Below are 23,969 nucleotides of genomic sequence, written 5' to 3'. Positions count from 1 at the left end.
TTAAAAGAGCTTTTCAACAAAAAGTGATGAGTTTGCAGGTCTGAATTTGAAGCTGAATAGATACTTTTCTAAATAATCACAGAAAGACCGGTAATGAAAGAAGATATTGTGAGACTGCATGCCAAAGTCATCGTGTCCCTTTCTGAATTAAAACGTCACACACGGCTGTCCTCAAGCAGAATACGTCGACCCTCATGATAAGTGCTATAGATGTGATGACTGAGTCATCACAAAGCGTAGCTAGACATCAAAATCCATCAGCGCTGCTCCCAATGCATAGAAATGAAGTCATTAGAACAGTGAGCGAAGGCAATCCCGGCTGCGCTTTACAGCCTGGTGTCGCTCAGTTCTATTTATAGGATGTCAGGCTCAAATTAGCCCTTTGAAGTTTAATTCGTAATATTCACTGGGTACCAAATAATGAGGGAAGTCACGTGTAGCTACACTGTGGATCACTATGAAAGCAGGATTTGATTCAAGCAACACTGTACATACAATTTAAAAGTGCAGTGTGGAAAATGAAACAAGTTTTTGGATGATAGGGCTTGCTAAAGACGAGTTTGCAAAGGAAAATTTTGCCAAATACTTTTGCATATTACATGTGTGTTTTCTTCAGGTCTGTCAAGCAGTAAGACAATCGAGCTAGGAAAGGCAAAAACAAATGCTGCCCTTTTCTATGTCCTCTCAATAATTTCAACACGAAAAGTATACCGCCAATTATGAGGGGATAAGAAACTCACATTTCCAAACTAAAATAATACTTTTTTTTTTTTTGGAAAGATGATTTTAACACTCATTAGTACCAACAACAGCTGTGAAATAATAATTTAAAAAAACAATGTCATACAACAGGGTTTGCATTATATTGTTCAGTAGGGGTGGGTGAAAAGAAATCGATTCCCATAAAAAAAAACGTGATTCTTTTCTTCTACAATTCTGAATCGATTCACAAATGCCAGAACATATGTTTGTAATAGCTTTAGTAAGTAATGTGATATTGTGATATTGCCTGAACCACAAGGGCACAGAGAAAGTGTACAGCAGCATCATGCTAGAGTCCTCTTGTGGCTTGTCTTCAAAAAAGGCCTTTAGGCGCATGATGGATTTAATGAGTTAATTAGCTTTGCGAGACAAAGGTGAAGTATTATATGAACCTCGTACCCCATCCCCTACAGATTAACAAGCACCAAACTCCATCACTAACAAACCGGCTGACCAACACACACCGCAGCATTTTAGACAACTTCTACGAACTTCGGAGGGGCAAAGAAAATAACCAGGTCCAGAGTCTGTTTTATTTCACAAGCCGTGCGCCCGCACAGCATTTTGGCTATGGCTTTTCCCAGTAGTAGTGTTGCAGCAGAGAAGCTGTTCTCAACTGCCAGAGACAAAAAGTTAATAACACAGCAGAGCCTTCAACTCCCCATTTTAATCCAGAACACACACACCAACTTCTGTTTTTACAAAAATAAACATTGAACCAGCGATGTTGGTCAGTAGTTTACACATTCACTTCATTATTTTCATACAGGAAGAAGACTGTAAATTCTTCCAAGTAAATGCAGTAAATCACGACAGCAGAAATCTAAGAATAAAAAAAGAAAAGAAAAAGAGAATAGTTTATATAATAGGGTATAAACCTGAAGCATTACAAACGGTTACCATAACTTCAGATCATGTTTTGGGAAACCTGTGAAAGCCTCTATAGAGATGCTTGGTTGCTTGGCTCTGATCTGAAATGGTTTACTCTGATGCTTGCACATCTATGCCAGTCTGCCGAGAAATATTTCAACTCTACCAACCTTGCATTCCATCAACAGCTGAGCTTGTGAGAGACATGCAGCAACAGGACGCCACAACACAGCCAGATCCATGGACCAGGCAATGAAGGCTTTAAAAGCCGTATCACGTTGCAACCTGACAGGATTTTGGGGATTCATAACAGTGTAGCGCTGAATTGCTGTGAATTTTACCCTTTAAAATGTCAAAAAAAAGTTAAAATGTTTAAACCACTGCAGTCTGTTTAGTGTAGTTTAGTGTATTATAGGATCCCCATTAGCTGTGCCCTGAAGCACAGCTACTCTTCCTGGGGTCCACATTTAAAAATATATATTAAACATTACAGTCCACATAATTCCATACATTTCAGAACATACATGAAACATTACTCAACATCTAAAACATACATTTAACATTACAGTCAACATAACTCAACACATTTAAAACATACATTTAATATTACAATGAACATCACTCAACACATTTAAAGCACACAGTCTATATGAAAAGATAAACAAAGATTCCCGGCAGATTCCTGGCAGTCTACAAATATGATGCTCCAAGATTATTTTTTTCATATCTTTAAATATTGATCTCTTTGATAATTTAGTCAATAACAATGGTAAAGAATTCCACGTTTTCATCGATCTATAGATCACGATACGTTTTAAGAAATTAGTATTTGCTCTGGGGAGTCTGGTGGCATATGTATATGACTCCAAATTGTGTTTTAATTGACTATACTGATATGATTAAATGTTTTTTGATTGTAAAACTTTCCATGTTGACAATAGAACCCTTCTATTGCCCAGCGATTAATCTGTCTTCAACTTTTAGCCAGCTAAGATGAGAATGCATACTATTGATGTTAGGCTGTACGGACACTGGAGAGCAAGGCGTGCCACTTTATTCTGCACTAGCTGAAGTTTCCTTAAATTGTTTTTTGGGGCATTCAGCCATATTATCTGGCAGTAGTCGAGCTGGGAAAGAATAAGAGTATTAAGTACAAGTTTGGTTAAATCATTTGTAAAGTTTTTACTGCATCTCCTTACCATCGCTAATGCATTGCCCATTTAATTGACCAGGACAATTTGTTGTCTAGAGTAATGCTCAATTGCTTAGTTTCCTTTACTTGCAGGATTGTTTTTTTATTTAGAAAGAGTTTGAGCTCCGGCTCTCGCCTTAAACAATTATTTGAACCAAATACTATGCTTTTTGTTTTAGCTGCATTAAGCATCAATTTGTTTTCACTGATCCATTGCCCAATAATAGCTAGTTCCCTGCTCAAGATCTTCAGGTGTTGTTGCTAATGTACATACTGTAGCATCATCTGCATACATCGTTAATTTAGCATTTTTTAGTACGAGAGGAAAATCATTGGTAAAAATGGAATACAAAAGTGGACCTAGGCAGCTCCCTTGAGGAACTCCACATTCCATAAACACCTTGTCTGAGTAGCTACCAGTGTTTCCCACACATAAACTATTGTGTGGCGGTCCGCCTCACTATCAACACCGGCCGCCGCATATTGCATTTCCTCACACACACACACACACACACACACACACACACACACACACACCTCCAACCGTGCAGTGTTGGGTTTTTTAAGCCCCCAAACATCACCTTCCAGGCAGCGCAGCAATAGTTATGTTTAAGGTTATGGTGAGGGTTAAGCCCGTAAGGCGACGTCGGAGGCTTAAAACATCGATCAACCATCGATCCAACTGTGCACACAGCGTCTGTCTCCATCAAGGAGAGAAGATGGCTGGCCAAAGTCACAAGTTCCCGAAAGGTTGGTATCTATCTCGTGAACACCTTTACACAATCACACATTCATAATCACGACCCGACTCTTAGCAAACAAGCGATTGTGCCCGCTTTAAAAAGTTAACTAGTCGCAAGTTTGCGGTAAAATGCAGTTGGGTTGTCAAGGTCAAAACACTATATGTAGCAGCTGTGAATCCAATGGGAGAGAAAGAGATAGATTTGTTAGGCATTGAAGTAGGAGATGAGGACAGCATCCAACTGAGAGTCTCTCTCTCTCCCTCTCCCTCTCTCTCTCTCTCTCTTCCCCCACACCCCACCCCCCACGGGGCAACACCCAAATCAGTTTATCATCTATATTATCAGTCCCTGGTTGTTTTGTCATTCTGTCTGTCATGTGACTTGAGATCAACATCATTTAAAAACAGGGAATACACAAACCTTGTGGGTGTAGTTTTAGGGCTCAGCAGGTTTTAAGACATAGGTGAGTTACAGGTATAGACTGTCAAAATGTTTATAGAAATGTTTAGTGTTGACATACTAATCCTGACTAAATTAAGGAAAATAAAGCAAAACACTGTTGCAGCCAAGTCTTCTTAGAAAGCCATGTTTTATGCTATATGCCATATTATCCGGGGATTTTGTGTAACAGTAAATAAAGAAACAAGGCTGCCAAGGAGGCTGCTGCTGCAAACTGCAACTATTGATCCTTGAATATCTAAGTAGCTGAATGTAATTGCCTGCATCATGAGGACAAGAAAAAAAAAAAAAAAAAAAAGATGATGGTGATATGTGAACTGGCATTTCTCGAATGTATCTGGACTGTCAGAGATGGTAAATAAGAGGACATGTTAACTTCACTGCTTCTAGAAATTCCTTTAGTTTCCATGAGAGGGACTTACTGCACATCAGATATTTTGGAAGTTTTTCATGATTAAAGTTTTACAATGCCATTCATCTTGCTACACCGTCATTCTAGGTCCTTACCCCTTTGATCCTTGAGGTATGCACTTCATGAAAAGTTCTATTTAAAACAGTAGTGGGTGGGGATTGAGCACTGGGAAAGTCCTTCATCAGTCCACAATTCATAATGGATGTCCAAGAATGCAAAAGGATGGGAGGGGGGGGACACAATTGTATATTGAGCAGTGTGAAGGGGAAGATATAAACAAGTTCTCCAAGGTTCTGAAAACAGGACAGGAATGCTAGCTCAAATAATGGTTTATATTATCTCTATCAAAGGCAGTTGGTTAACTTGGATGGTTTGAAATAACTTAATAATGACCATTTCATATAAAAGAACATTACTTATTTAGTAAAGCTGCTCTAATTTTCACCATTGCTTAAAATTGTAATGATTCATTTTGTTCAAATAAAGTTGATGTGCTCTGGTCATATTACGACAAACTTTCCTAGTACTGAAAAGTATGTGCACTCATCTACAAAAAAAAAACTGCAGTGAATAAAATACTTTATCAGGGATTCATCTAACTTAGCACCAAGTTTCTTTTTCACCTTGATGGGATATTGAAAGAGATATTATATTACTGGGTAATTTTTTAACCCTGTCCCACTTTTCTCTCCTAAAATAGTTTCTACTTTTTCCCCATCCCCTGCCAAGCTCTCTAAAATCTAATTTCATTTTGGCCATTTGGCATCTGAAGACAGATTTGGCTCTGTGGGCCTCCTGGCAAGAGGTAATACACAAAGTTTCCAAAGAAAAGGGACAGACTATCAATCCACGGACAGAAAGTTATCACCCTGTGACACTGGAAGGAAACAATCATAATCTTGAGACGTAACATAGCAGTTTACATAACATTTTCACAGATTAGTCCTCATCCCTCTAAAAACCAAAAGCATTCTTTGGATTCAACTTTCTCTTAAGGGTCCACAGTGATATGTGATTATTTGCTGCAGCTTTTTTCATCGTTTGTAGTCATGAACTGACACAAGATAAAAATATAAATTACAAATATACATTTCATATTCACTTAAATACGTTAGTCTGCCTCCGGCTATTCGCTTAAACATGTCAAGATGTCAGACTTCTGCCATTACTGCAGGGCTCGACAGTAACTGTTGCCCGGTTGCCTTCGGCAACCAGATTGAGTCGAATGGCAACCGTTTTATGGTCTCTGGTTGCACCCTTTGGCAACCACCTGTTCAATATTTGAGTATTTTTTTTAATATATAAAAACAGATCAAAACCAACAAAACTGGAAAATCTTATTTCAAAAGTCAATATTTGATTTGGTTGTGTCTGTAAAGTTTAAACACTAACTACGTTCCTGCACAACACAACATTTCAGCTGTTGTGCGACAGCTTTCCACACACACGCATTTGCAGTAAAAAGATACAAGCAACTCAATTTTCTGTTCACGTTAACCGCGCATGTTAAAATCTGGTTCTAATATGGCACCGGTGCCCAGTATCTACCGGACGGAATAGTGACATGGATTTTGGTGCCTCATTATGGTGCCACTTAAATGTCTGCGCTACTCTCTGATGCAACGAAACCGACATTAGAGGCAACAGAAACCACAACACGTTGGCAGCAGGTAACGTTAGCCTACCAGGAGCTACAGTAGTAACTGGATTTAACACGGTTAAAATGCTGACAGTTTATCGGTGTAAAAGTGTGACTGTATTTCACTGTAGAGGATTCCAACACCAGGATGTAAAACCGTCTGCCGCTAAAGCTATGAGCTAAAAGACAAAAACTAGCACTGGTCGCTGCCATTGTTGGAAAAACAAGCCAGACGTGAGTTTTGTGATCCGTTGCACCCCTATTTGAGAGGAATAAGAAATAATATTGCAAGCCATTCTCTCATTGTTTCATTATTAAAATGTGCCGCATAGTCAGATATGAAATAAATTGCTCCAAATAAAGGCAGTTTAAAACACGGCAAACGTGTTGTCAATTTCGGCAACCAAAAGCTGATGCCTGGTTGCCAAGCCTGGCAACCACTTTAAAAAGTTAGCGTTGAGCCCTGTACTGGCTTTAAAATAAGAGACCTCTATTTTCCACTAAATGTGGCTGAATGTGGACTTACTTTTTGCTTGCATTTCAACCCACATGATCACTAGTTACATTGTACATGTTGGGAAATAAAGAGGTTTTATTTTTACGCTGTCTGAGCTATGATGAGGAGATACAAGGCATCTTTTGCAGCAGAAAATGTTCTTCTGAGTGACAACTGTAATAATAATATCTTACAGCCAAAGCTTAAACCCTAATGAGCCTAATTGTGTAAGTTTATCCCCATGGTACATGAACAGAAACATAGAAGGTGCAATTCTCCCAAAACATTCTTCTTAATCTTAGTCTCAATCATCTCTCATTCTTTCTCAATGACATAGCTTCAGTGTTAACATCTTGATGACATTAACAGTTCAAGTCCCCCATCTGTTTTCTGCCTTTGTTGGAGACACATTCATTTTTCAAGGCTGTCCATCTTTATTATACAAATGGCCAGCCATGTCATAATTGCTTGAACGGCAATATGAAAATATAATTAAGGAATAAAATTTACCAGACGCGATTTTTCTTTCAGCCAGGTTAATCAGGTACTGTGTTCAACTGGCTCCCTTTAAACTGCACCTGTAATTTAGTGAATTTCTCAACTAATGCACAGCAGTACATTACATTAATACTCAGTGACTTTGTCATGCCCACAAAACTGAGATTTAGTCAAACACACAACTGTATACTCTTGCTCTGTAACCCACAGACAAAGTGGATACAAGTAACAAAATAAACACATTTAACAAACTCCTAGGAATATTGTACATACAATACATTAAAACCTATGCAAAAATTCTTGTCAAGCGTGGCCGGGTTGGATCAGTGGGTGGAGCAGGCTCACATATACTGAGAGGTATATGCCTCGACACATAGGTCCAGGGTTCGAATCCTGCCTGTGACGATTTCCTGCATGTCTTTCCCCTCTCTCTCCCCTTTCTCACCTAGCTGTCCTGTCAAAATTAAAGGCGAAAAAGCCCCAAAAAAATAAAGTTGACTTGGCTAATGTTAAATTGAACTGTATGCATTTAGGTAAACTCATGTGTCATCATCAGTCTAATTCAAGTTCTTCAAATCCAAGGAGTGACTTTGCTGCAGGGGACTGTACTGTCTGTGTGTGTATGTGTATTATATATATATATATATATATATATATATATATATCAGTGAGCAACAAAATGGAAAGAGAGAAGGTGACCATTCGGACATCAACTTGGGGTTGACTGACGGTTTGAGGTGATCTATCACCACATATTGTCTTCTCCACCAAAATCTCTCAATCCCAGGCATTCAGATTGCACATTATTCTGAATAAATTGGACCAAATTAGAGCGCAAATGATCAATAACAGCAGGAGTCCCGGGTGCGGACCAAGAAGAGGAATCCCATGGATTGAGGGTACCAAATATGCGTTACACCACTATTGAAATATTACCCATTAGCTCAGAGGCTCAATTTTCATACTCATCAATAATGCATGCAGTATGGATGCCTTTCTTCCCTGCTAACTGACCGAAGGAGGAAATAAGTTTGTGTGGAAAGTGGAAGGTCAGCATTCAGAGTAAACCCTTTAGTGCAGCTCCAATCTTTTCTGTCCCCACCATATGTTTTTGGGGTGGAACTAAGTCATCTGAATAATTTTGAGCTATTAATGCCCAGCTAAATTTACAAAATAATGAGATACTTATCTCAGATTTCGCATTTCAATGTCATCTGCTAGACAGACACCAAATACTAGACTGGCCCTTAAAAATTTAAGGGCTGCATGAATTCAAGATTATTTAGTAACAACTTCTTAACTTCTCAAGATAAAGCCTTTTGTGGGATTGTTTTCTTAAATACTGACTTGAAATATTTAAGATGATTTAAATATTTTATAGATTTAACCATCTATCTTTCTCAAAAGAAAGTTTATAGTATGCAGCATTAGTATGAAGCTACTGCAGGTCAAAGAAAATATGATCCTGACAGATGTCAGAAGTCTGGTACAGAGGAAGGCATTCACCCTACCCTTCAAGTTTCAGAGAGCTGGCATGTAAACACAGCTGAAAAAACATGCAATAGAGGGTGGGGTGAACAGGGTCTGGCCGGGTGTAGAGGAGTCACAACAAGGCAAGATTACACATGGAACAGACAAACTCAAGTCTCCTCTCTCATAACATCCACCCAGTTGACAATGGTCAGTAGTTACACTGGTCTGAACCAGTATTTTCATATGCTTAGGCTTAATAAGATTGTGACAGGGATGGGAGGGATTATACACATGAATCTGTACTGAAGGCTGGAGGCCGTTCTTGAACCTATCCATCCCTTTTTCTGAAAATCCACGTGAGTTCTCTTCTGGGAAGCAATGTAGTTTACATTATATCATAAACAATTTTTTACAGAGCCCCTAGCCCCTCAAACCCTCCTTTCGGTAAAACAAGATTATATACTTTCAGCAGTCCCATTCGATAGGACAGCTCCTGGGTTGTCAATAAACCTGATGCGGCTTAAAATGTGCCTACGTTCTACTTTCGTTTATAATGTGATTCTAATAGCAGCTAAATCCTTTCAAAATTGACAGGGTGATAAATTCCTTGCAGGCAATGTTCTACCACTTCCTTATCTGGCCTTGCACATCACCTCCAATACTGAGTGACATCAATCATGTATTAGTTTGTGTGTACTCACCTCTGTGCACATAAGTCCTGTGGAAAAAACAAGACCCTGCCAATCTGTCTGTTCATCAACTTTGAATAATAGCTGGAATAAATATGTTGTAAAGTGCACAATGCAAACTGGGAATGGCAAAAACCTTTACAGTTGTTTTCCATCACATGCTTCAAAGTTTCTATACACGTTTATTAGCAGTCTTTTTAAAACTTTGCCAAAGGCAATCAACAACTTGAGTCTCAAAGGGCCGAAGAGCACAACACAGAAATCGGGGGGGACTGAACAGCTGAAACTTCAGCTTGTTTGAAGAGCCAGGCAAGACAAGGTTGACTAAACAGCGAAACAATAGGTGGTCAGACTAAAGGGCTTGACGCAGATCAAGTTGAAAGTCTTTGGGCAGACTAGTGGCCAATAAATCTGAAACACAGATTACATGACAAGGTGTCAAGTAACTAGATCTATTTTCAGAAATCAGGGACAGCTCCCTCTATAAAAGTGCTGATTTGAGGTTGGCAGACAGAGTAAAACAGAAACAAGCAATGTCCATGACAGATTAGTATTACTTGTGAATTTTCGATCATGCTTAGCTGCATCTGACATGATGACTGCAATTTTTTTTTTTTTGGCCTTCACCAGAGGGTCCATGTTCTACCAACCCATGACAGTAACCATTCACCCTCTTGATAAGTGCTTGGGCAATAACTGACAATGTACCAGCTCAAAAACTGCTGTCTGTAGCTGGACCTACACTAGGGCTGTGCAATTAATTGAATTTCAATTTCAATTTCAATTTCGGCTCCCAACGATCACCAAAATAGTATAATCGAGAAAAAACAATTATTTTACCATGTTCTGTTTTGCAAGAATACTCTTATTTTGTCTTGTGTTCTGAATGACACGTGCATGCGCACATCCGCCCCTCTCGAAGCCAGTCAGGGAGGCAAGTCGTGTGCATATCATATGCTGGAATTTAAAAACTCAGTTGTCTGGGAACAGCTAACGTAAGCTAACCCTGCGGTCCCTCTGCCTTTGCCCCCCCTTATTGGTATGACTGGTTGGTAACATTACAGTGATTAATGGTCATTTACTTCAGTTCACTTTCAGATGATTAACATTATTCAGGACTGAAAACAGAAACACATGGTAACCACCGAAACATGATTTTTTGAGAGAATACCAAATTGCTTCCTTATGCACATGGAAACATGACTAATCCATTCCATTAAATTGCAAGGCAGTTATTGGGTGTGTTAAAGTACAACTAATATCCCTGTCTTCGATATAACACCAGCAAAAATGTAAATGACCTTTACATGCTTTACCTATAATGATGAAAGAATTATAGTGACTGTCCTGAGCTCGCTTAACACTTGAAGCATTTTATACAGAAAAGACTCCAGCCTCTAATCCCACATGATAGGAGACAGAAAATTGCCACTGCATTTATGGGTTAAGATGCATGTGGGAAAGCAGCTTAAATGATGTTGTTGCAGTTGCACTGCAAAACACCAGGGATGATTTGGTGGCATTTTGGAGGAGCAATGAGCGTACGGCTCTTTGTAAATCACAGATCAGAAAATAAAACCATATCAAGAGTCTACAGCCATGCTCTGTGAGGCTGTAATGGAGCTAAATGCTCACATCAACATGCCAACGTGCTAGTTATGATAATGCTAGCATGCAGATGTTTAGCAGGTATAATGTTTACCATTTTGCCCATGTTGGTTTAGTGAGTATTTTGGTAATTAACCAACACGGGCAACAAGTACCAGTGACCAGATGGTGGCGTAAGAAGAAAAGTCAGAAGATCAAAGTTACCACAATTCATCCCCAATAGTTGTTATAGATATTTCAGTATATAATTAAAAAGTCAAGCTCATGGTGGCACTCGAGGGAAAGTCAGGTGTTCACCAAAGCCAGTAGGACACATCCTCTGGGGAACAGGAATAGATTTCAACCAAAGTGGTGGACTGACATTGCGGTCCCTAAAGCCATTCAGCTAGCATTGCAAAAAATAGGATATGTTATTTCTAAATTAATACTAACTAACACATCGAGACCACAGAAAATCTAAATCTGGTCCAACGTGAAACAAGTTATTCATTTATGATAAACAATAAACTAGAGCATAGGTTTATTTACTCTAAATAGTCCGGATGATGAAAAGTCAAGGTTCCTGCATAACAAATATCAACATTCCTCATTGATGAATGGCAGGGTGGCTGCATGCGTGGGAAAGCATGTCTGGAGAAGAGCCATAGCAGGCCACGAAGAGGGATGACCTCTTCTCATGCAATGGCACATTCCTGCCATAACTAAGTCGAAACAGGCCTTGGATAACTATAGCAGGCAGCGTTGACGGGACTGGGGTCACAGCTTGGTGGAATTTAGGGGAGACTGCCATCCACCCCTCTGAAACCATTTTGAATAGGCTACCTAAATCCATCAAGACTCCCACTGGACCTAGGAGGTCAAACTGACGTCATTTTACTACCTGACCTTTGTTCCATCAGCTGGCGATGGCAAGAGAAAGCCAGGCATGTATTTAAATATTGTGGTCAGTGGTTTTGGGATGTAGGCCGGAAGACATATTTTCTTAAAAATAAAATCTTTATTACTTAAATGAATGTGTGAGACAATGACAATTTTGCATACAACGCATATATAAAAAAGCAACAGCAACATTTGTAAATCCAATAAACTTGTGCTGGTGACGCTGAGGTTTCCCTCTGACTAACGGTTAGAGAATTGGAGTAGGTCGCTGACCCATAAATCATTTGATATTGATGTTTCAGACTTCTGCGACTCCCTCGGTGAAATTCACTTTCGTTCTCTGAGGTGCTCTGATGGGAACTCCAACAGCTGCTGGTTTCCACAGTCCACTTAGTGGGGCCTGGAGGGAAAGTCAGGGATTGAGGCAAAGCAGGAGTGTGATGGGAATTCATGTTCCAGACACCTACTCATGTATTGATCTCCACTGTCCTTGGCTTTATTGACATAACGGGCTTCAAGGACAGAGCACTATCCAAGGTCCATCTTTTTCCACTTCCACACTACACTTCCTGGAAGTTAGGTACTTTCTATGGCCTAATTGATTTAAACCTTATCAATGAGGTCATAATGGGAAAACTCTACATTGTTTACTGTTGGAGCAAGATAGCAAGGGCACTTTTAGTAAGCATTGTTGAAGTGGTAACTCTAGAGGGAAAAAGCACAGGGCACATCCTAATCCATTTATCAAGGACAATCATAGCGGGGGGAAAGCATCAATCAATAAGCAGAGTAACTTAAAGAGCTTCCATGAGTCAACAGTGTGTAATTTTGATGGATCTATACATACATACATAGTGCCAGTCAATACACGCCGACTTTCAGAGTGGTCAGAAACTCCACTGGGACTTTAACGTTACACTTGGCCTATATAGCAAAGCCACAGGCATCTAAACGTAACATAAAAAGTCTGGTAAAACTATGGTGAACTAATTCATTTTTTTACCCCTTTGTATTTGAAGCCAGAGCAGATATTCTACCACTGATATCAGCTTATACGGATAAGATCTCCATGTCTTCATGCAGATGCAGATGAGGGTAACAAAACAGATTAAGCATCTAACATTTTGTCAAAATCAGCAAATATCTAGTCACCGTCCGCTGATCGTTCTATGTGTCCGCGGAAAAGAATCCGGTGTTCATACACAGACTCCAGCTTTAAGTGACTATCAAAATAAAAACAGGATGTAAAGTTACTGTACTTCCAAATTATAAAAGTAAAAGTAAATCAATTGCACTTCAACATATATTTTGGCAAAATATCTACAGTTAAAAGAATTCTGGACCTGTTGAAGTAGATGTACTGGCATTAATTAAGCTGTCATAAAAATTACAACTTAATTTATAATCTATTTATCATTTGAGTTTTTCATTTTGCTAAACCATCTTCATATTAAGTGCCCCAACATTAGGCTGCCAATCCCAAGGTTAAGAGACCTTTATATTGTATGAGTAGTTAGTTTTTTTCTGTATGTGCTTTCCAACATAATAATAACTGTGTTAAGATAAAAAAAAAAAAAAAATCGTTTCTGAAGGGGCAGTTTGAATACTTTGTCAGAAAATGTTTTTAGACCATTTAGACCACTTCCATATGTGGTCCTGAATCAGACCCAGGTCAGATTTTTTTTCAATGCGGCCGCAGTGTGAACAACCAAGGTGGATTTGATGCGACTTTTACGTCAACCTACATCGACATTTGGCACAATTATGCGGCTCTGTGAAACTATTCACAACGCAGTCCCACCACTCCTGGCTTCGTCTCTGCATCCACACAGACCTCTGTGTGAATTTGCAACCATAACCCCGCAAAAGCCATTACACAAACATTTTGAAATAAAGGCGAAAATGCTTACTTCCTCCATAACCTCCCTAACTTTAGTGCAACAGCGTGCTGCGTCTGATGTCATTGTTATTGTTCTTTTGCGCATGCGGGTCAGTTCGAAACTGCAAACAGTTCACACTGGAATCTGATATAGGCCACATTTTAAAAGGCAATGTGAACAGTCAAACAAAAAAATCGGACCTGAGCAAAAAATCAATTTAATTAAGCATTGAGACTTGTGGTGTGAACGTCGCCTAATATCGGTTTTCCCTAGTGGGAATGAACCTAACCTACAGTAGCTCTCAATGCGTGGAGAAAACCAGCGTTCTGTTAGTGTTTGTCTTCCTGTTTGACATGACCATCTGTGCTATAGCTACAGTAGCCAGGCTGCCACCTGCCTAGGGAAACAAACATCTTTTGAATAACAGGTTCATAATAAATGACGAAAGCTATTAGATTAATTATTTGGCATAATCTGCTATGCTTGTACTCTAACTTCATCTGTTCAAAAACATCATGTGTTCAAATACTTGCTCACTAAAATTAGAAAATTGTTCACAAAAAGGGCTGAGGTTACAGCTAAGTGTTTACACTGCATTTGTTCTAACAATCGTAATCAAGGGATTAGCTCAAAATGAGCGTAGTTGATGGGCCTTGACTTGAGTGTTCATTTGTTGTGTTTTTAGCTTTTCTTCCTCATTGCATCTGATCGTACAAAGAAATCTGTTGCAGATGAAGGAAAGAGGAGAGCGCTAATATAGCAAAAGGATGGAAAGAAAATCAGTTGCATGATATTTTAGCTCTGCTGATTGAAATTAACAAAAGTAAATGTATTAAATCTTTGCAAAATCATGTGGCAAAATGGTCAATGCTATTTATTTGACCAGGTTATTAATACTTCAGTCTCATTCAGTCATATGCAAACTGTTTTAATTTGCTTTGGGGTAGAATACTAATGTTGCCTGCAATTAATTTGCATGCCTTCAGTAGCCAAAGCAAACCCGCGACTGTTTACATTTCTACACAGATTGATGAAAGAGTTAAACGTGCGTGTGGTACTTTCCAAGCCCTGACAGCAATGACCCAGAACAAGGCAGAGACTTTTATTTTCCAAAAAATTGTCAAATCTTACTAGCAAATGAATCCTTTGTTGGTAATTCTTTACTTTCTAGTGTGTCAATGAATACAGCACACATGGTGGCTTTGGTAACTGTAATACAGCTCTGACTTTACCACTGCTGCTATCATATATTCAGAGGATAGTTATTACCCCAAACACCCCCACATCCAGACTCACTAATTAGGTTCCCCAGAGGAAATCAAGAAGAGATGTGGATGCCACATTCTTGCGTCCTCATGAACACACTGAAGTTAAAGACCTCACTATCAGTGAATCAGCATTTAGAGGATAATTATGTCAAAAACAACCCACTCAAATCCTCTTGCCCTGATCCTCCATGAGACTAGATGGCACAGGGTCTATCAGTGGGAGCCTGTGAACACAGAGCAATGGGTGGTGGCTGGCCTTGACTCAGCCAGGGATCTTGCAAGTCCAATTATGCTCAAGCCCATTTCAAAGTCCTTGTAAATACGAATGTGGGATTTTGCTCTGGTGCTAATTAGGCCGTGGAATCATAAGAGACCTCACAGGGACCATGACATTGCCACAATAGTTGGATCACAGTACCCAGATACCCTAAACCTTTGCATGGAACAGCGCCATCATATTAAAAGGCAAAAACCCCATCGCTATGGAGTTCAGCACTTTAAAACCTTCTGAAAGTACATTTCTTTATACCACCATTTTATACATCGGGAATCAAAATACAGTAATAGAAATGTTAACAAAAAAATCTAAAAAAGATTCATATTTTTTATGCAGAGTATACAGATACACATAAATAAATGTATACTGCATATGCTCAACCTTCCTGTACCAAATAGACAGAGAAATGTAACTGACAGTTTCCACTTAAACTGTCACAATTGCGAGACACAATAACAGACAAAACAAATCAAACGTGTCAGTAGGGAGGAGGAAAAACTGAATGAAAAATATGTATTGTCAATGTGAAACACAACAGCACTGACAACCATGTTGGCCTAAATGCAGAGGGACTTACTGAGACAACACATCAGACAACATAGCAGTCTCATTCATCAAGGTAGAGGTGGTGATAACTACCAAAACAGAACGAAAAACAAAACAAGGCCAGAAATAGCTGCTGAGCTTTGTAGTTGACGTGCAGCTACAATTTTGAAATACCTCGGTCATGAAGTCAGAAGGGATGAAATCATTTTCCAGCAAGAGAAAGATGAGTGTATACTAAAAAGAATCATTCCGCAACAATGAAATCATCTCAACTTGGCTTGAATTAAACTCCAACGTGTAAAGCAGTCAGCTAAATAAAAATATAATATGAAATGCTTTCAACATGCAGTATTACACTGAACATGACATATCCTATCATTGAATGGATGTACGGCATGTGTTTGACCTCTCGTTCCCCTTTGAGGTTGTTGAGCAGTTTGACAAATTTGACTGCTTTGTAGTGGTTCATCTGTGCCAAAGCGTGAGAGAACTGGTTACAGAAAGGAAGATTTATAGGAGGGGCAGGCACAGAATCAAAGAACTAATAAACATCAGCCCAGGCAGCAAGGGCAGAAACTGAAAGACACAATATGACCATCCAGCCTCCTTTTCCAAGGATGACTGACCCTGTGTATAAGAGACTAAGTCCACTTCAAATATTATTTAAACTCAAAGCTATCAGAATGAATACAGTAACACATCAAAACCAGATTGTCTGTTAAGTGTCAGGTTGAAGTTATTAGTCTAGTTTTTGCCTTGTCGTGGTGATGCTGTAGACCGTTGTATACTTGTGCGGCAGTTTATTTGTACAACCCAATATTACTAATGTCTCAATTGCCTTTACAGGCCCAACAAAGGCAACAGTTCCATACCCAGCCCAAGGTCTTAAAGAAGTAAGGCACAAACTCCCTCAGAACATAGAGTGGCGTAAAACTGTCTTTTTAACTTGTTTTCTATTTGCAGCAGCTTAGAAAGAAATTAGAAGGGCTTAGTTTAATGCAACAGATCTCCCTGTAAATTCCAAACCGACAGAACTACTGTCATCTACTAAGAGACTGCATTTTTAATGGTTAATTGTCCTTCTGCTGATGACAGGAAACAAAGTTTACTCCGCTTACCTGCCAGGATATGCAGCTCCCCGTTGTCCTGCGTGTTACAGGTCTGAAAGCACCAGAAGTCTCCGATTCAGACAAAACCGCAGGGCATCTTAATGCGGCAGCCAATGTTCCTGCAGACAAGGGAGGCAAGAGTTGAGAGAGGGCAGATGTCAGCTTAATGTCACCATCAAGTGCTCCTGGTGAGCACCTATTCCTGAGAAGTCACAGATACAGGCTAATTACATTAAAAAATTATTGGATTTTTGTTTAGAAATGACAAACTGACACGAAATATTTAGCGTATTCACATTTGAATCAACAGAAGCACAGAACAATTTATAATTCCCATATGTACTATACGTTTCAACTAGGCAACTTGTTTAGGTGTTACTGAATACAGCAAATCAATCAAAAGAAATTCCACATTTGGTAGTTCAAGTTTGGCAGATTCCATGCATGGATATTTTTCCCACAAGAAAATGGGACTAGGGTAAGATATGGCACTTTAACAAAAGTGAGGTGGAGGTATGGTGGACCCTGAGCTGCTCAATTATCTAAATTAAAAAGGAAACTAACCTGTCTAGCTTTGGCACCTGTATGCTTCATGCTGAGGTCAGTCAAGCAGGTAGAACTCAATATGATACACAACTAGCCTGCTTTGTCACTTACAGCAGCAGCGATCAGCACACAATCTGTGACCAAGGCTAAAAGTGAGAAAATAAAGACAAATCTCATAAATAATGTGCTTTACATAAAGTTAAAAAGGATTATTTTTTGTGGACAATGTCTCTCTACAACGCCCCGAGCTGAGAATGAGCCTGAAAACAAACGCTGCTCCCACTTGATGTGGGATAATCTTCATAAACATCCACCACACCCAGTCAAAAAGCCAATGTGCTTTAATAGTGCCAACAAACTAACAAACCATTCTGCAACACTGTCACGTCCCAATTCTCATTAAAAGCCACAGAAATTAGACATGAACCACTCCCCTGCCCTAAATTCATCACCTCTTTATACTGTAGTCTGCCCAGGCAAGAAACCAAGCTATATAAGGAATTGTTAGTGTAGAGCCCAGCTAGTGGCTCTAAACTATTAGAGCCAAGGGTTTAGAGGTGGGGAGTCTGTTTGCACTGAAAGCCTTTTTATTTTTTTGTTTTAAGAGGGTCCACTTGCTAAACATGACTCGGGCTTTAATGTATAATCCAACACTAATGCTGGCTGCCAGTGGGCAGAGGATGGGGGGAGGTGAGCAGAATGTTTGTGTGAACACATGCAGGTGTGAGTGCTGTGCACATGTCCAAGTCTGGGTGAGTACCCATTCATTTTGTGTATGTGTGTATATTATCTCAATCACAATCAGTATGCTCTTGTATTGATACGAGAGGCTTGGCGCCTGTTCCTTGCTAAGACAGTTAGTAAAGGCAAAGCATACATAACAGAGAGTGACAAAGATATAGTAGAGAAAAAGAGAAAAACCTGCATCCCAATTAAAGTAAGAACACTTTCAAGTGGAATTGTATTTAAAAGTCCAAAATGCCCAACATATTACAACTAAAAAGAAGAGAAGAAATAAGAAATAATGCAGTGCAGTCAGGCCAATTCTCCACTGGGCTTACCTTTCTTCCTGGTTTTAGCCATGATCACTTCCTTCCTCTGGCTCTCATTGACAGCGCACTACAGTATTTCTACGTAGGCCAGGGTTTTCCTTACCATTTTAAGGTTAAGGAGACAGCACCCAAGCCGTTTTGGGCACCACCTAAACCGAATTATAATCATAATGATCCAAAATGATGTGAAATTGTATATTTTGTATTGAAAAACTTAACATTTTCTTAAAGGAAGAACCCCTAAATCTCCTGCCAAATATGTGCACCTAAGTCTTCCACAAACCTAGGGAAAACACTGTAGGCAGATAGCTAAACACCTTCATATGTCCTTTTATGGCAGTTAGGCAATGGTAATCAGGGCGGATACAGAGCTGAGCACACCAGGCTATTGCTACGGTGATGCAAACTGTTTTATTGCATCCCAACAGCACTACTGCTGTTCGCACCCACTCTTTGAGCTGTTCCTATATTATAAGGCCTCCACAGGCGTTCTTTTTTTTTTTTTTTAGATAACTTTATTTTTTATTTTAAACATCAGAACAGACAAACACACTTGAACAGGAACGACCACCCTCTTCCACCCCCCACGGTCTCAAGGAAAATAAAGAAAAAACAAAACAAACAAACAAAAACAGAAATCACACCTTGCCTAGTCGCCCTCCTCTACTTCTTGTGATGCTGAGGTCATTAGGACTGATACCAGTGCTTCTGCACCTTTCCATAGGTCTATAGTCGATGACTTGGCTTTGTTAATTTTGTTTTGTCATTAAGTAACAAAACAATTGGGTCAGTAGGAATTTGACATCCTATCACATGCACCTGTTCACACTCCCAGACCATGTGCAGGAAAGTTCCAGTCTGTTCAGGTTGACAGAACGTGCAACAGGGAGTGGGAATTCCTTTGGAGATGTATCTCTTCTGAGGAGTCCAATATGTCCTATGGCATGTGTTGAAGTGGATCTTCTGGTGATTTGGGTTCTTGGAACAGTGGGAAATGTTGTCCCAAACTGTCTCCCAATTAATTATGTTCCCCTCCGGGCTCAGCTCTCGCTCCCATTTCTTTACTGTTGGGAGTTCTCCTATGGATACTTGCATCAGTTTAGCATAAATCCCGGACACTAATCCTCTCGCAGGAAAATCAACAAGCCATTTAATGACTGGGTGGGTCTCAAGACTGTTTCCCCATGGTACTCCATAACATTTTAGGGCTGACCTTAAGCGAAGATAAAAAGGAAAAAGGATGTCCTAGGGATCTCAAAGCTAGCTCTCAGGTCCTCAAAACTCAACTCCACTGGTTACAAACAAAAGGTTTGTTACCAGACATTAAGTGCATGTTGTGCTCCACAGGCATTCTTGAGTCACAAGCAGCTGCTATGATGCCATGACGGACAACTTTCACGCATTAAGTTTGGGAAATGATCACTCTTGAGACAAAAAAAACAAGAGTCTGAGTCGACCTGCCTGGACACTGTAGTCGAGAGTACAATATTTGAAAGGTTAAGATGTCAGCCTTTGGCAACATGCACATGCACTGGGCTTTGATCTCCAACTCAAGCTAAGAGATTCCTATGGGAAGGAAGCATGCCAAGCTCAACAGAGCCTGAATCAAAGACTTGGCATGATACTAGCCGTCAAACCACATATGACATTATTGTACTTGGCTGGCTTGTAGCGCAAAAGAAAGTTTCAAAGACAGTGACATGCTAGTCTCATGCTTTAAAAATATAGTGTGAAGCTATATAGGAGATGGCTGTCAGGAAGATGCTATTGGGCATTGGAAAATTGAGAGGAAATTGCCTCTGATCCTCTTTTTTGGTGATCCACTTTTGTTTTATTTTTGTGACAAACACCACGACATTTAACACAAATTGAGTATCTTTTTTTAGGACGTCAGATTACACCAACGTCTTAAACTGACAGTGCTCCTTATATGACATCTCCCCTTTTAAGTTTTGTTTCTTTCTCTGAGACATTCTGATGTCTGCATTAAATGCACAGATGTTTCCTCCTCTTAGCCATGTGCCTAGATTGGTTGTGTGTGCAGACTAAGTGGGCTGGGAGGCCACAGGACAAGCAGCCGACTGTTTGCAATGGTCCACGGAGCATGTCTTCATGACCCTGTTCCCAAGACAGCAACAACGAGAGTTCTCCATGACCTTTACATGTGCCTGGAAAGTTGGGCATTCTGGATTAAATCAAAAAGATTTCAGAGATTCTGTGGCTGCAAAGGAAGAATTGGCACGTTTTCTCCAAGATATGATATTCTTGCTTAAATCCAGTGTCTACATAGTTCTAAAATGCAAGTACAAGTGACTCAGGGGGATATAACATTTGTAAAACAATAGGCATGCATGCCAAACGACTAGACAAATAACTGGAATGGAGAGCTACCCTGTAGAACATTAGCCATGATGTCATTATTGTGCATCTTAGAGCCAGGGCAGAAAAAGCATCTGTACTGATCCTAGAGCAGAGGACTTGCATCACATTTAGATGGCATCAGACTCTATATTTAAATATGATTCTGCAGGACAGGAAAGGACTCTGACATCTCCTGGATACAAGTTACTTAACAGTAACCTCTTTATCATAGTCTTTACAAGGTGCAGTTCCCTTCCTATTTCTTCTTTTAATAGTATTTTTATTTATTTTCACAATCCATGTTTCTCCTCACAACTCCTTAACTTTCTCTTCCCCTCTCTCCATACAGTAAGCCCACTGTTCACCTCCCAGGGCAGGCAGCTGGCTCTACATCAGACACATTCGAGGACAAAAGGGAAACTCCTGATTGTCGTGGTGAGGGCAGCCACCCTTGGCAGTGCTCAGTGGGATTCCGGTTGTTTATGGTTGGCACTAATTACAGATCGGCAGACCCACCAAGTTCTAGAACCTCCATTTGGTACGAAGAAAAACACAGAACTGGTTGAGACAGAAAGACACAGACTGACCATTAAAACTGTCTCCACTTGCAGCAAGCCAGATAAAACATGGAGTGATGTAAACTCAATGGGGTGGCTTAAAGACATCACTCAGGATCAAGCTCACACTCCTGGGGGAAGCCTATTACCTTGCGCAGGGTCACAATGATGCAGTTTTACTACTACCCTGAGGGGTGATGTAGTCAGCATTTTGAGTATGTATGTATAGAATTTAATTCACACTACAGGCTGTTGTAAAGCTAATCATGAAGATAATCTCCCTCTTCAAAGCTCCGTGTCTCACTTTACAATCACTGTAAATCCCTAGTGGCAGCATTTGTTTCAGCAACGTGTTGCATTAAGCTTTCTATCTTTTGCAGGGAACCTTGTGCAAGATGACTTGGCCTGTAATGACTCCAGTCAGTCATTTTGAATCGGTTATGGAATTTAAAAACCTCCAGCCCTATTATAACTACCCTTAGTAGCTTAAAAGATTCTCCTATTGGGCAGCGTTCCTACAGTGCAAAAGATAACGGCATCACCTGACAGCGCCAAGAGACAAAGAGAGTGCCATCCTTTTTTAGAGATATCAGGCAATACAAAGGCAAGGCGATTTCTTTATATAGCACAATTCAAACACAAAGGCAATTCAAACGTTACATGAGCATAAACTTACAAGGCAAATAAAAAAGAAAATACGAAAGGTCATAAAGCAAAACGGAAAAAGATTTGGGTTTAGGATTTTGTATCTCTCATTAAACAGGATACTCCCTAATCCCCTCATTTTCACAATAATAAACACTCGTAAGGTGGTGTTCAAATAGCTCAATTAGCAAAGGTGCATTTAAGATCGTGCCTGAGACTTGCGTTAGGCCTACATGTCATTCCCTACCCTTTCTGCAGGTTTCACGAAGTCACATTTAAGACTTTTTAAGACCATTATGAATGAAATTAAAGACCTTTATCACAACATCAACTGAGCCCTGAATTTCGTTTTTTCAAGCCAAGTATCGCTAAACTTGCACTTCCTCATTGCTGACGAATAAAATCTGTTTTATGCCTGTGGTACAATCCGAAAGAGACTCGCACCAATAACACGAAAGCTGATTGGCTGCAATATAAGTTACATGTTGATCTCATTGGTAGTCGTAACACAGTGAAGCTGGACTAGCGAAAGAAAGAACTACAACACCATGGAATTAAATGAGCATAATGAGGTAGCGCTGCATGGACGTAGGAAAATAAGACCTGTAAATTATTTAAGACTGAGAACACAACACTTAGGCGACTTTAAGACTTTTTAAGGGCCAACATTTTGATTTTGAAATTTTAAGCCTTTTTAAGACCCCGAGGAAACCATGTGAAAACCGTGGGTGTGTAATTTCTATTTCCCACAAAGCTTTGACAGACAAGTGAATAGAGCGTCCAGACAGGAGGTGGGCATGCATGTGAATTGTTGACAGCACATGAACATGGAATCACTGTGAAAGCTAAAACCTGTGAATGGCCTATGGCTTGTTGCAGACAGCTGCTTGTTTGAGCTGATTAAAAAAGGTGTCAACCTACAGCAAATTCAGCAAAAACAAACAAAACAATGTGTTGAGTAAAATCCAGCATGCAGCCCCTTTGAAATGTGCACTGCATAGAAATGCTAAATTCAAACGGCGCAGCCCACTGCTTTGCAATTAAACACTAAAGTATGTTTCACATCCCTCTCTGCTTTGTGCTGGTTGGAAACCTTTGTATTATAAAATGACAACTACCGGGCACTTTTGTTTTGGCTTAATGCCAATAACTCGATTCAGCAATTATGGGTTATGTTCTTGAGGACGTGGTGATGCAGTTGAAATAAGCAAGGAAAACATATTTAGATATTTATTGTAATTCTATACATAAGATACTGAACAAAACTGGTTTTTTTGTCAGACGACATACATATACACGCTGTGAGACACACAAGGGCTGACCTCATTTGAGGTTTGATATGTTTGCTCTATTAGTCTTGATGTCCTTGTATAAAGCGACTTTGACAAACCTGTTTAATTAAAGCCCTTTATGACGAAAGTCAGCCCGATTACTATGCATGTCCTCCTTTCCGTCATGCCTCCACACCAAGCCTAATTATTGCTTACAGTAAAAGTAAATTAACATGCCTTGCTTAACCAGCTGAGATGTAATGGGGGACTCATGAGCGTGTGTGCAAAAGAGATAGTTTTAATTAAAAGTGCTGGTGGATGTAGGGCGAGTATGAAATATATAGCTTACATATTTTTTGTGTGTGTGTGTGTGTGTGTGTGTGTGTGTGTGTGTGTGTGTGTGTGTGTGCAAGAGAGCGCTCTAAATAATTAGCAAATTTCAACCTCCTTAAAAACAGTATACTTACTAAGGCTAAATCATTATTTACTCAACTAATGAATACAGAAAATTGATTTGATTTTTTTTAAACGAGCAATGTCCTTAGAATAGAAAGGGCATGCATTTGCAAAGTAGTAAGTATATCAATAGATTACTGGTTAATGTGTCTGTTGCACTCCTGGCAAGATTACAAAGGCTTTCTAGTACTTTCAATACTAAAATCACCCCTAGAAAAATGAATCTCACCCATGAGACTGTCATCTTCCCCTTGATAAATAAAAGCTGGTCTGAAAAGTAT

At 39.7% G+C, this 23,969-nt stretch overlaps 1 protein-coding gene across 1 annotated transcript in view; it reads right to left on the bottom strand.

The window, feature by feature from the left end:
- Positions 1 to 23,969, bottom strand: part of peak1 (pseudopodium-enriched atypical kinase 1) — a 124,964-nt gene that overhangs the window by 79,357 nt on the left and 21,638 nt on the right. Inside the window, 1 exon segment of the mRNA XM_039807986.1 lies at positions 16,810 to 16,919. The gene's annotated coding sequence lies outside the window, so the exon portion shown is untranslated.

The sequence above is a fragment of the Perca fluviatilis genome, chromosome 8 (assembly GCF_010015445.1).
Source record: "Perca fluviatilis chromosome 8, GENO_Pfluv_1.0, whole genome shotgun sequence".
In the NCBI taxonomy this organism is placed as follows: Eukaryota; Metazoa; Chordata; class Actinopteri; order Perciformes; family Percidae; genus Perca; species Perca fluviatilis.
Note: the sequence above shows the minus strand (reverse complement) of the source record. Positions and strands in the feature narration are given on the sequence as shown.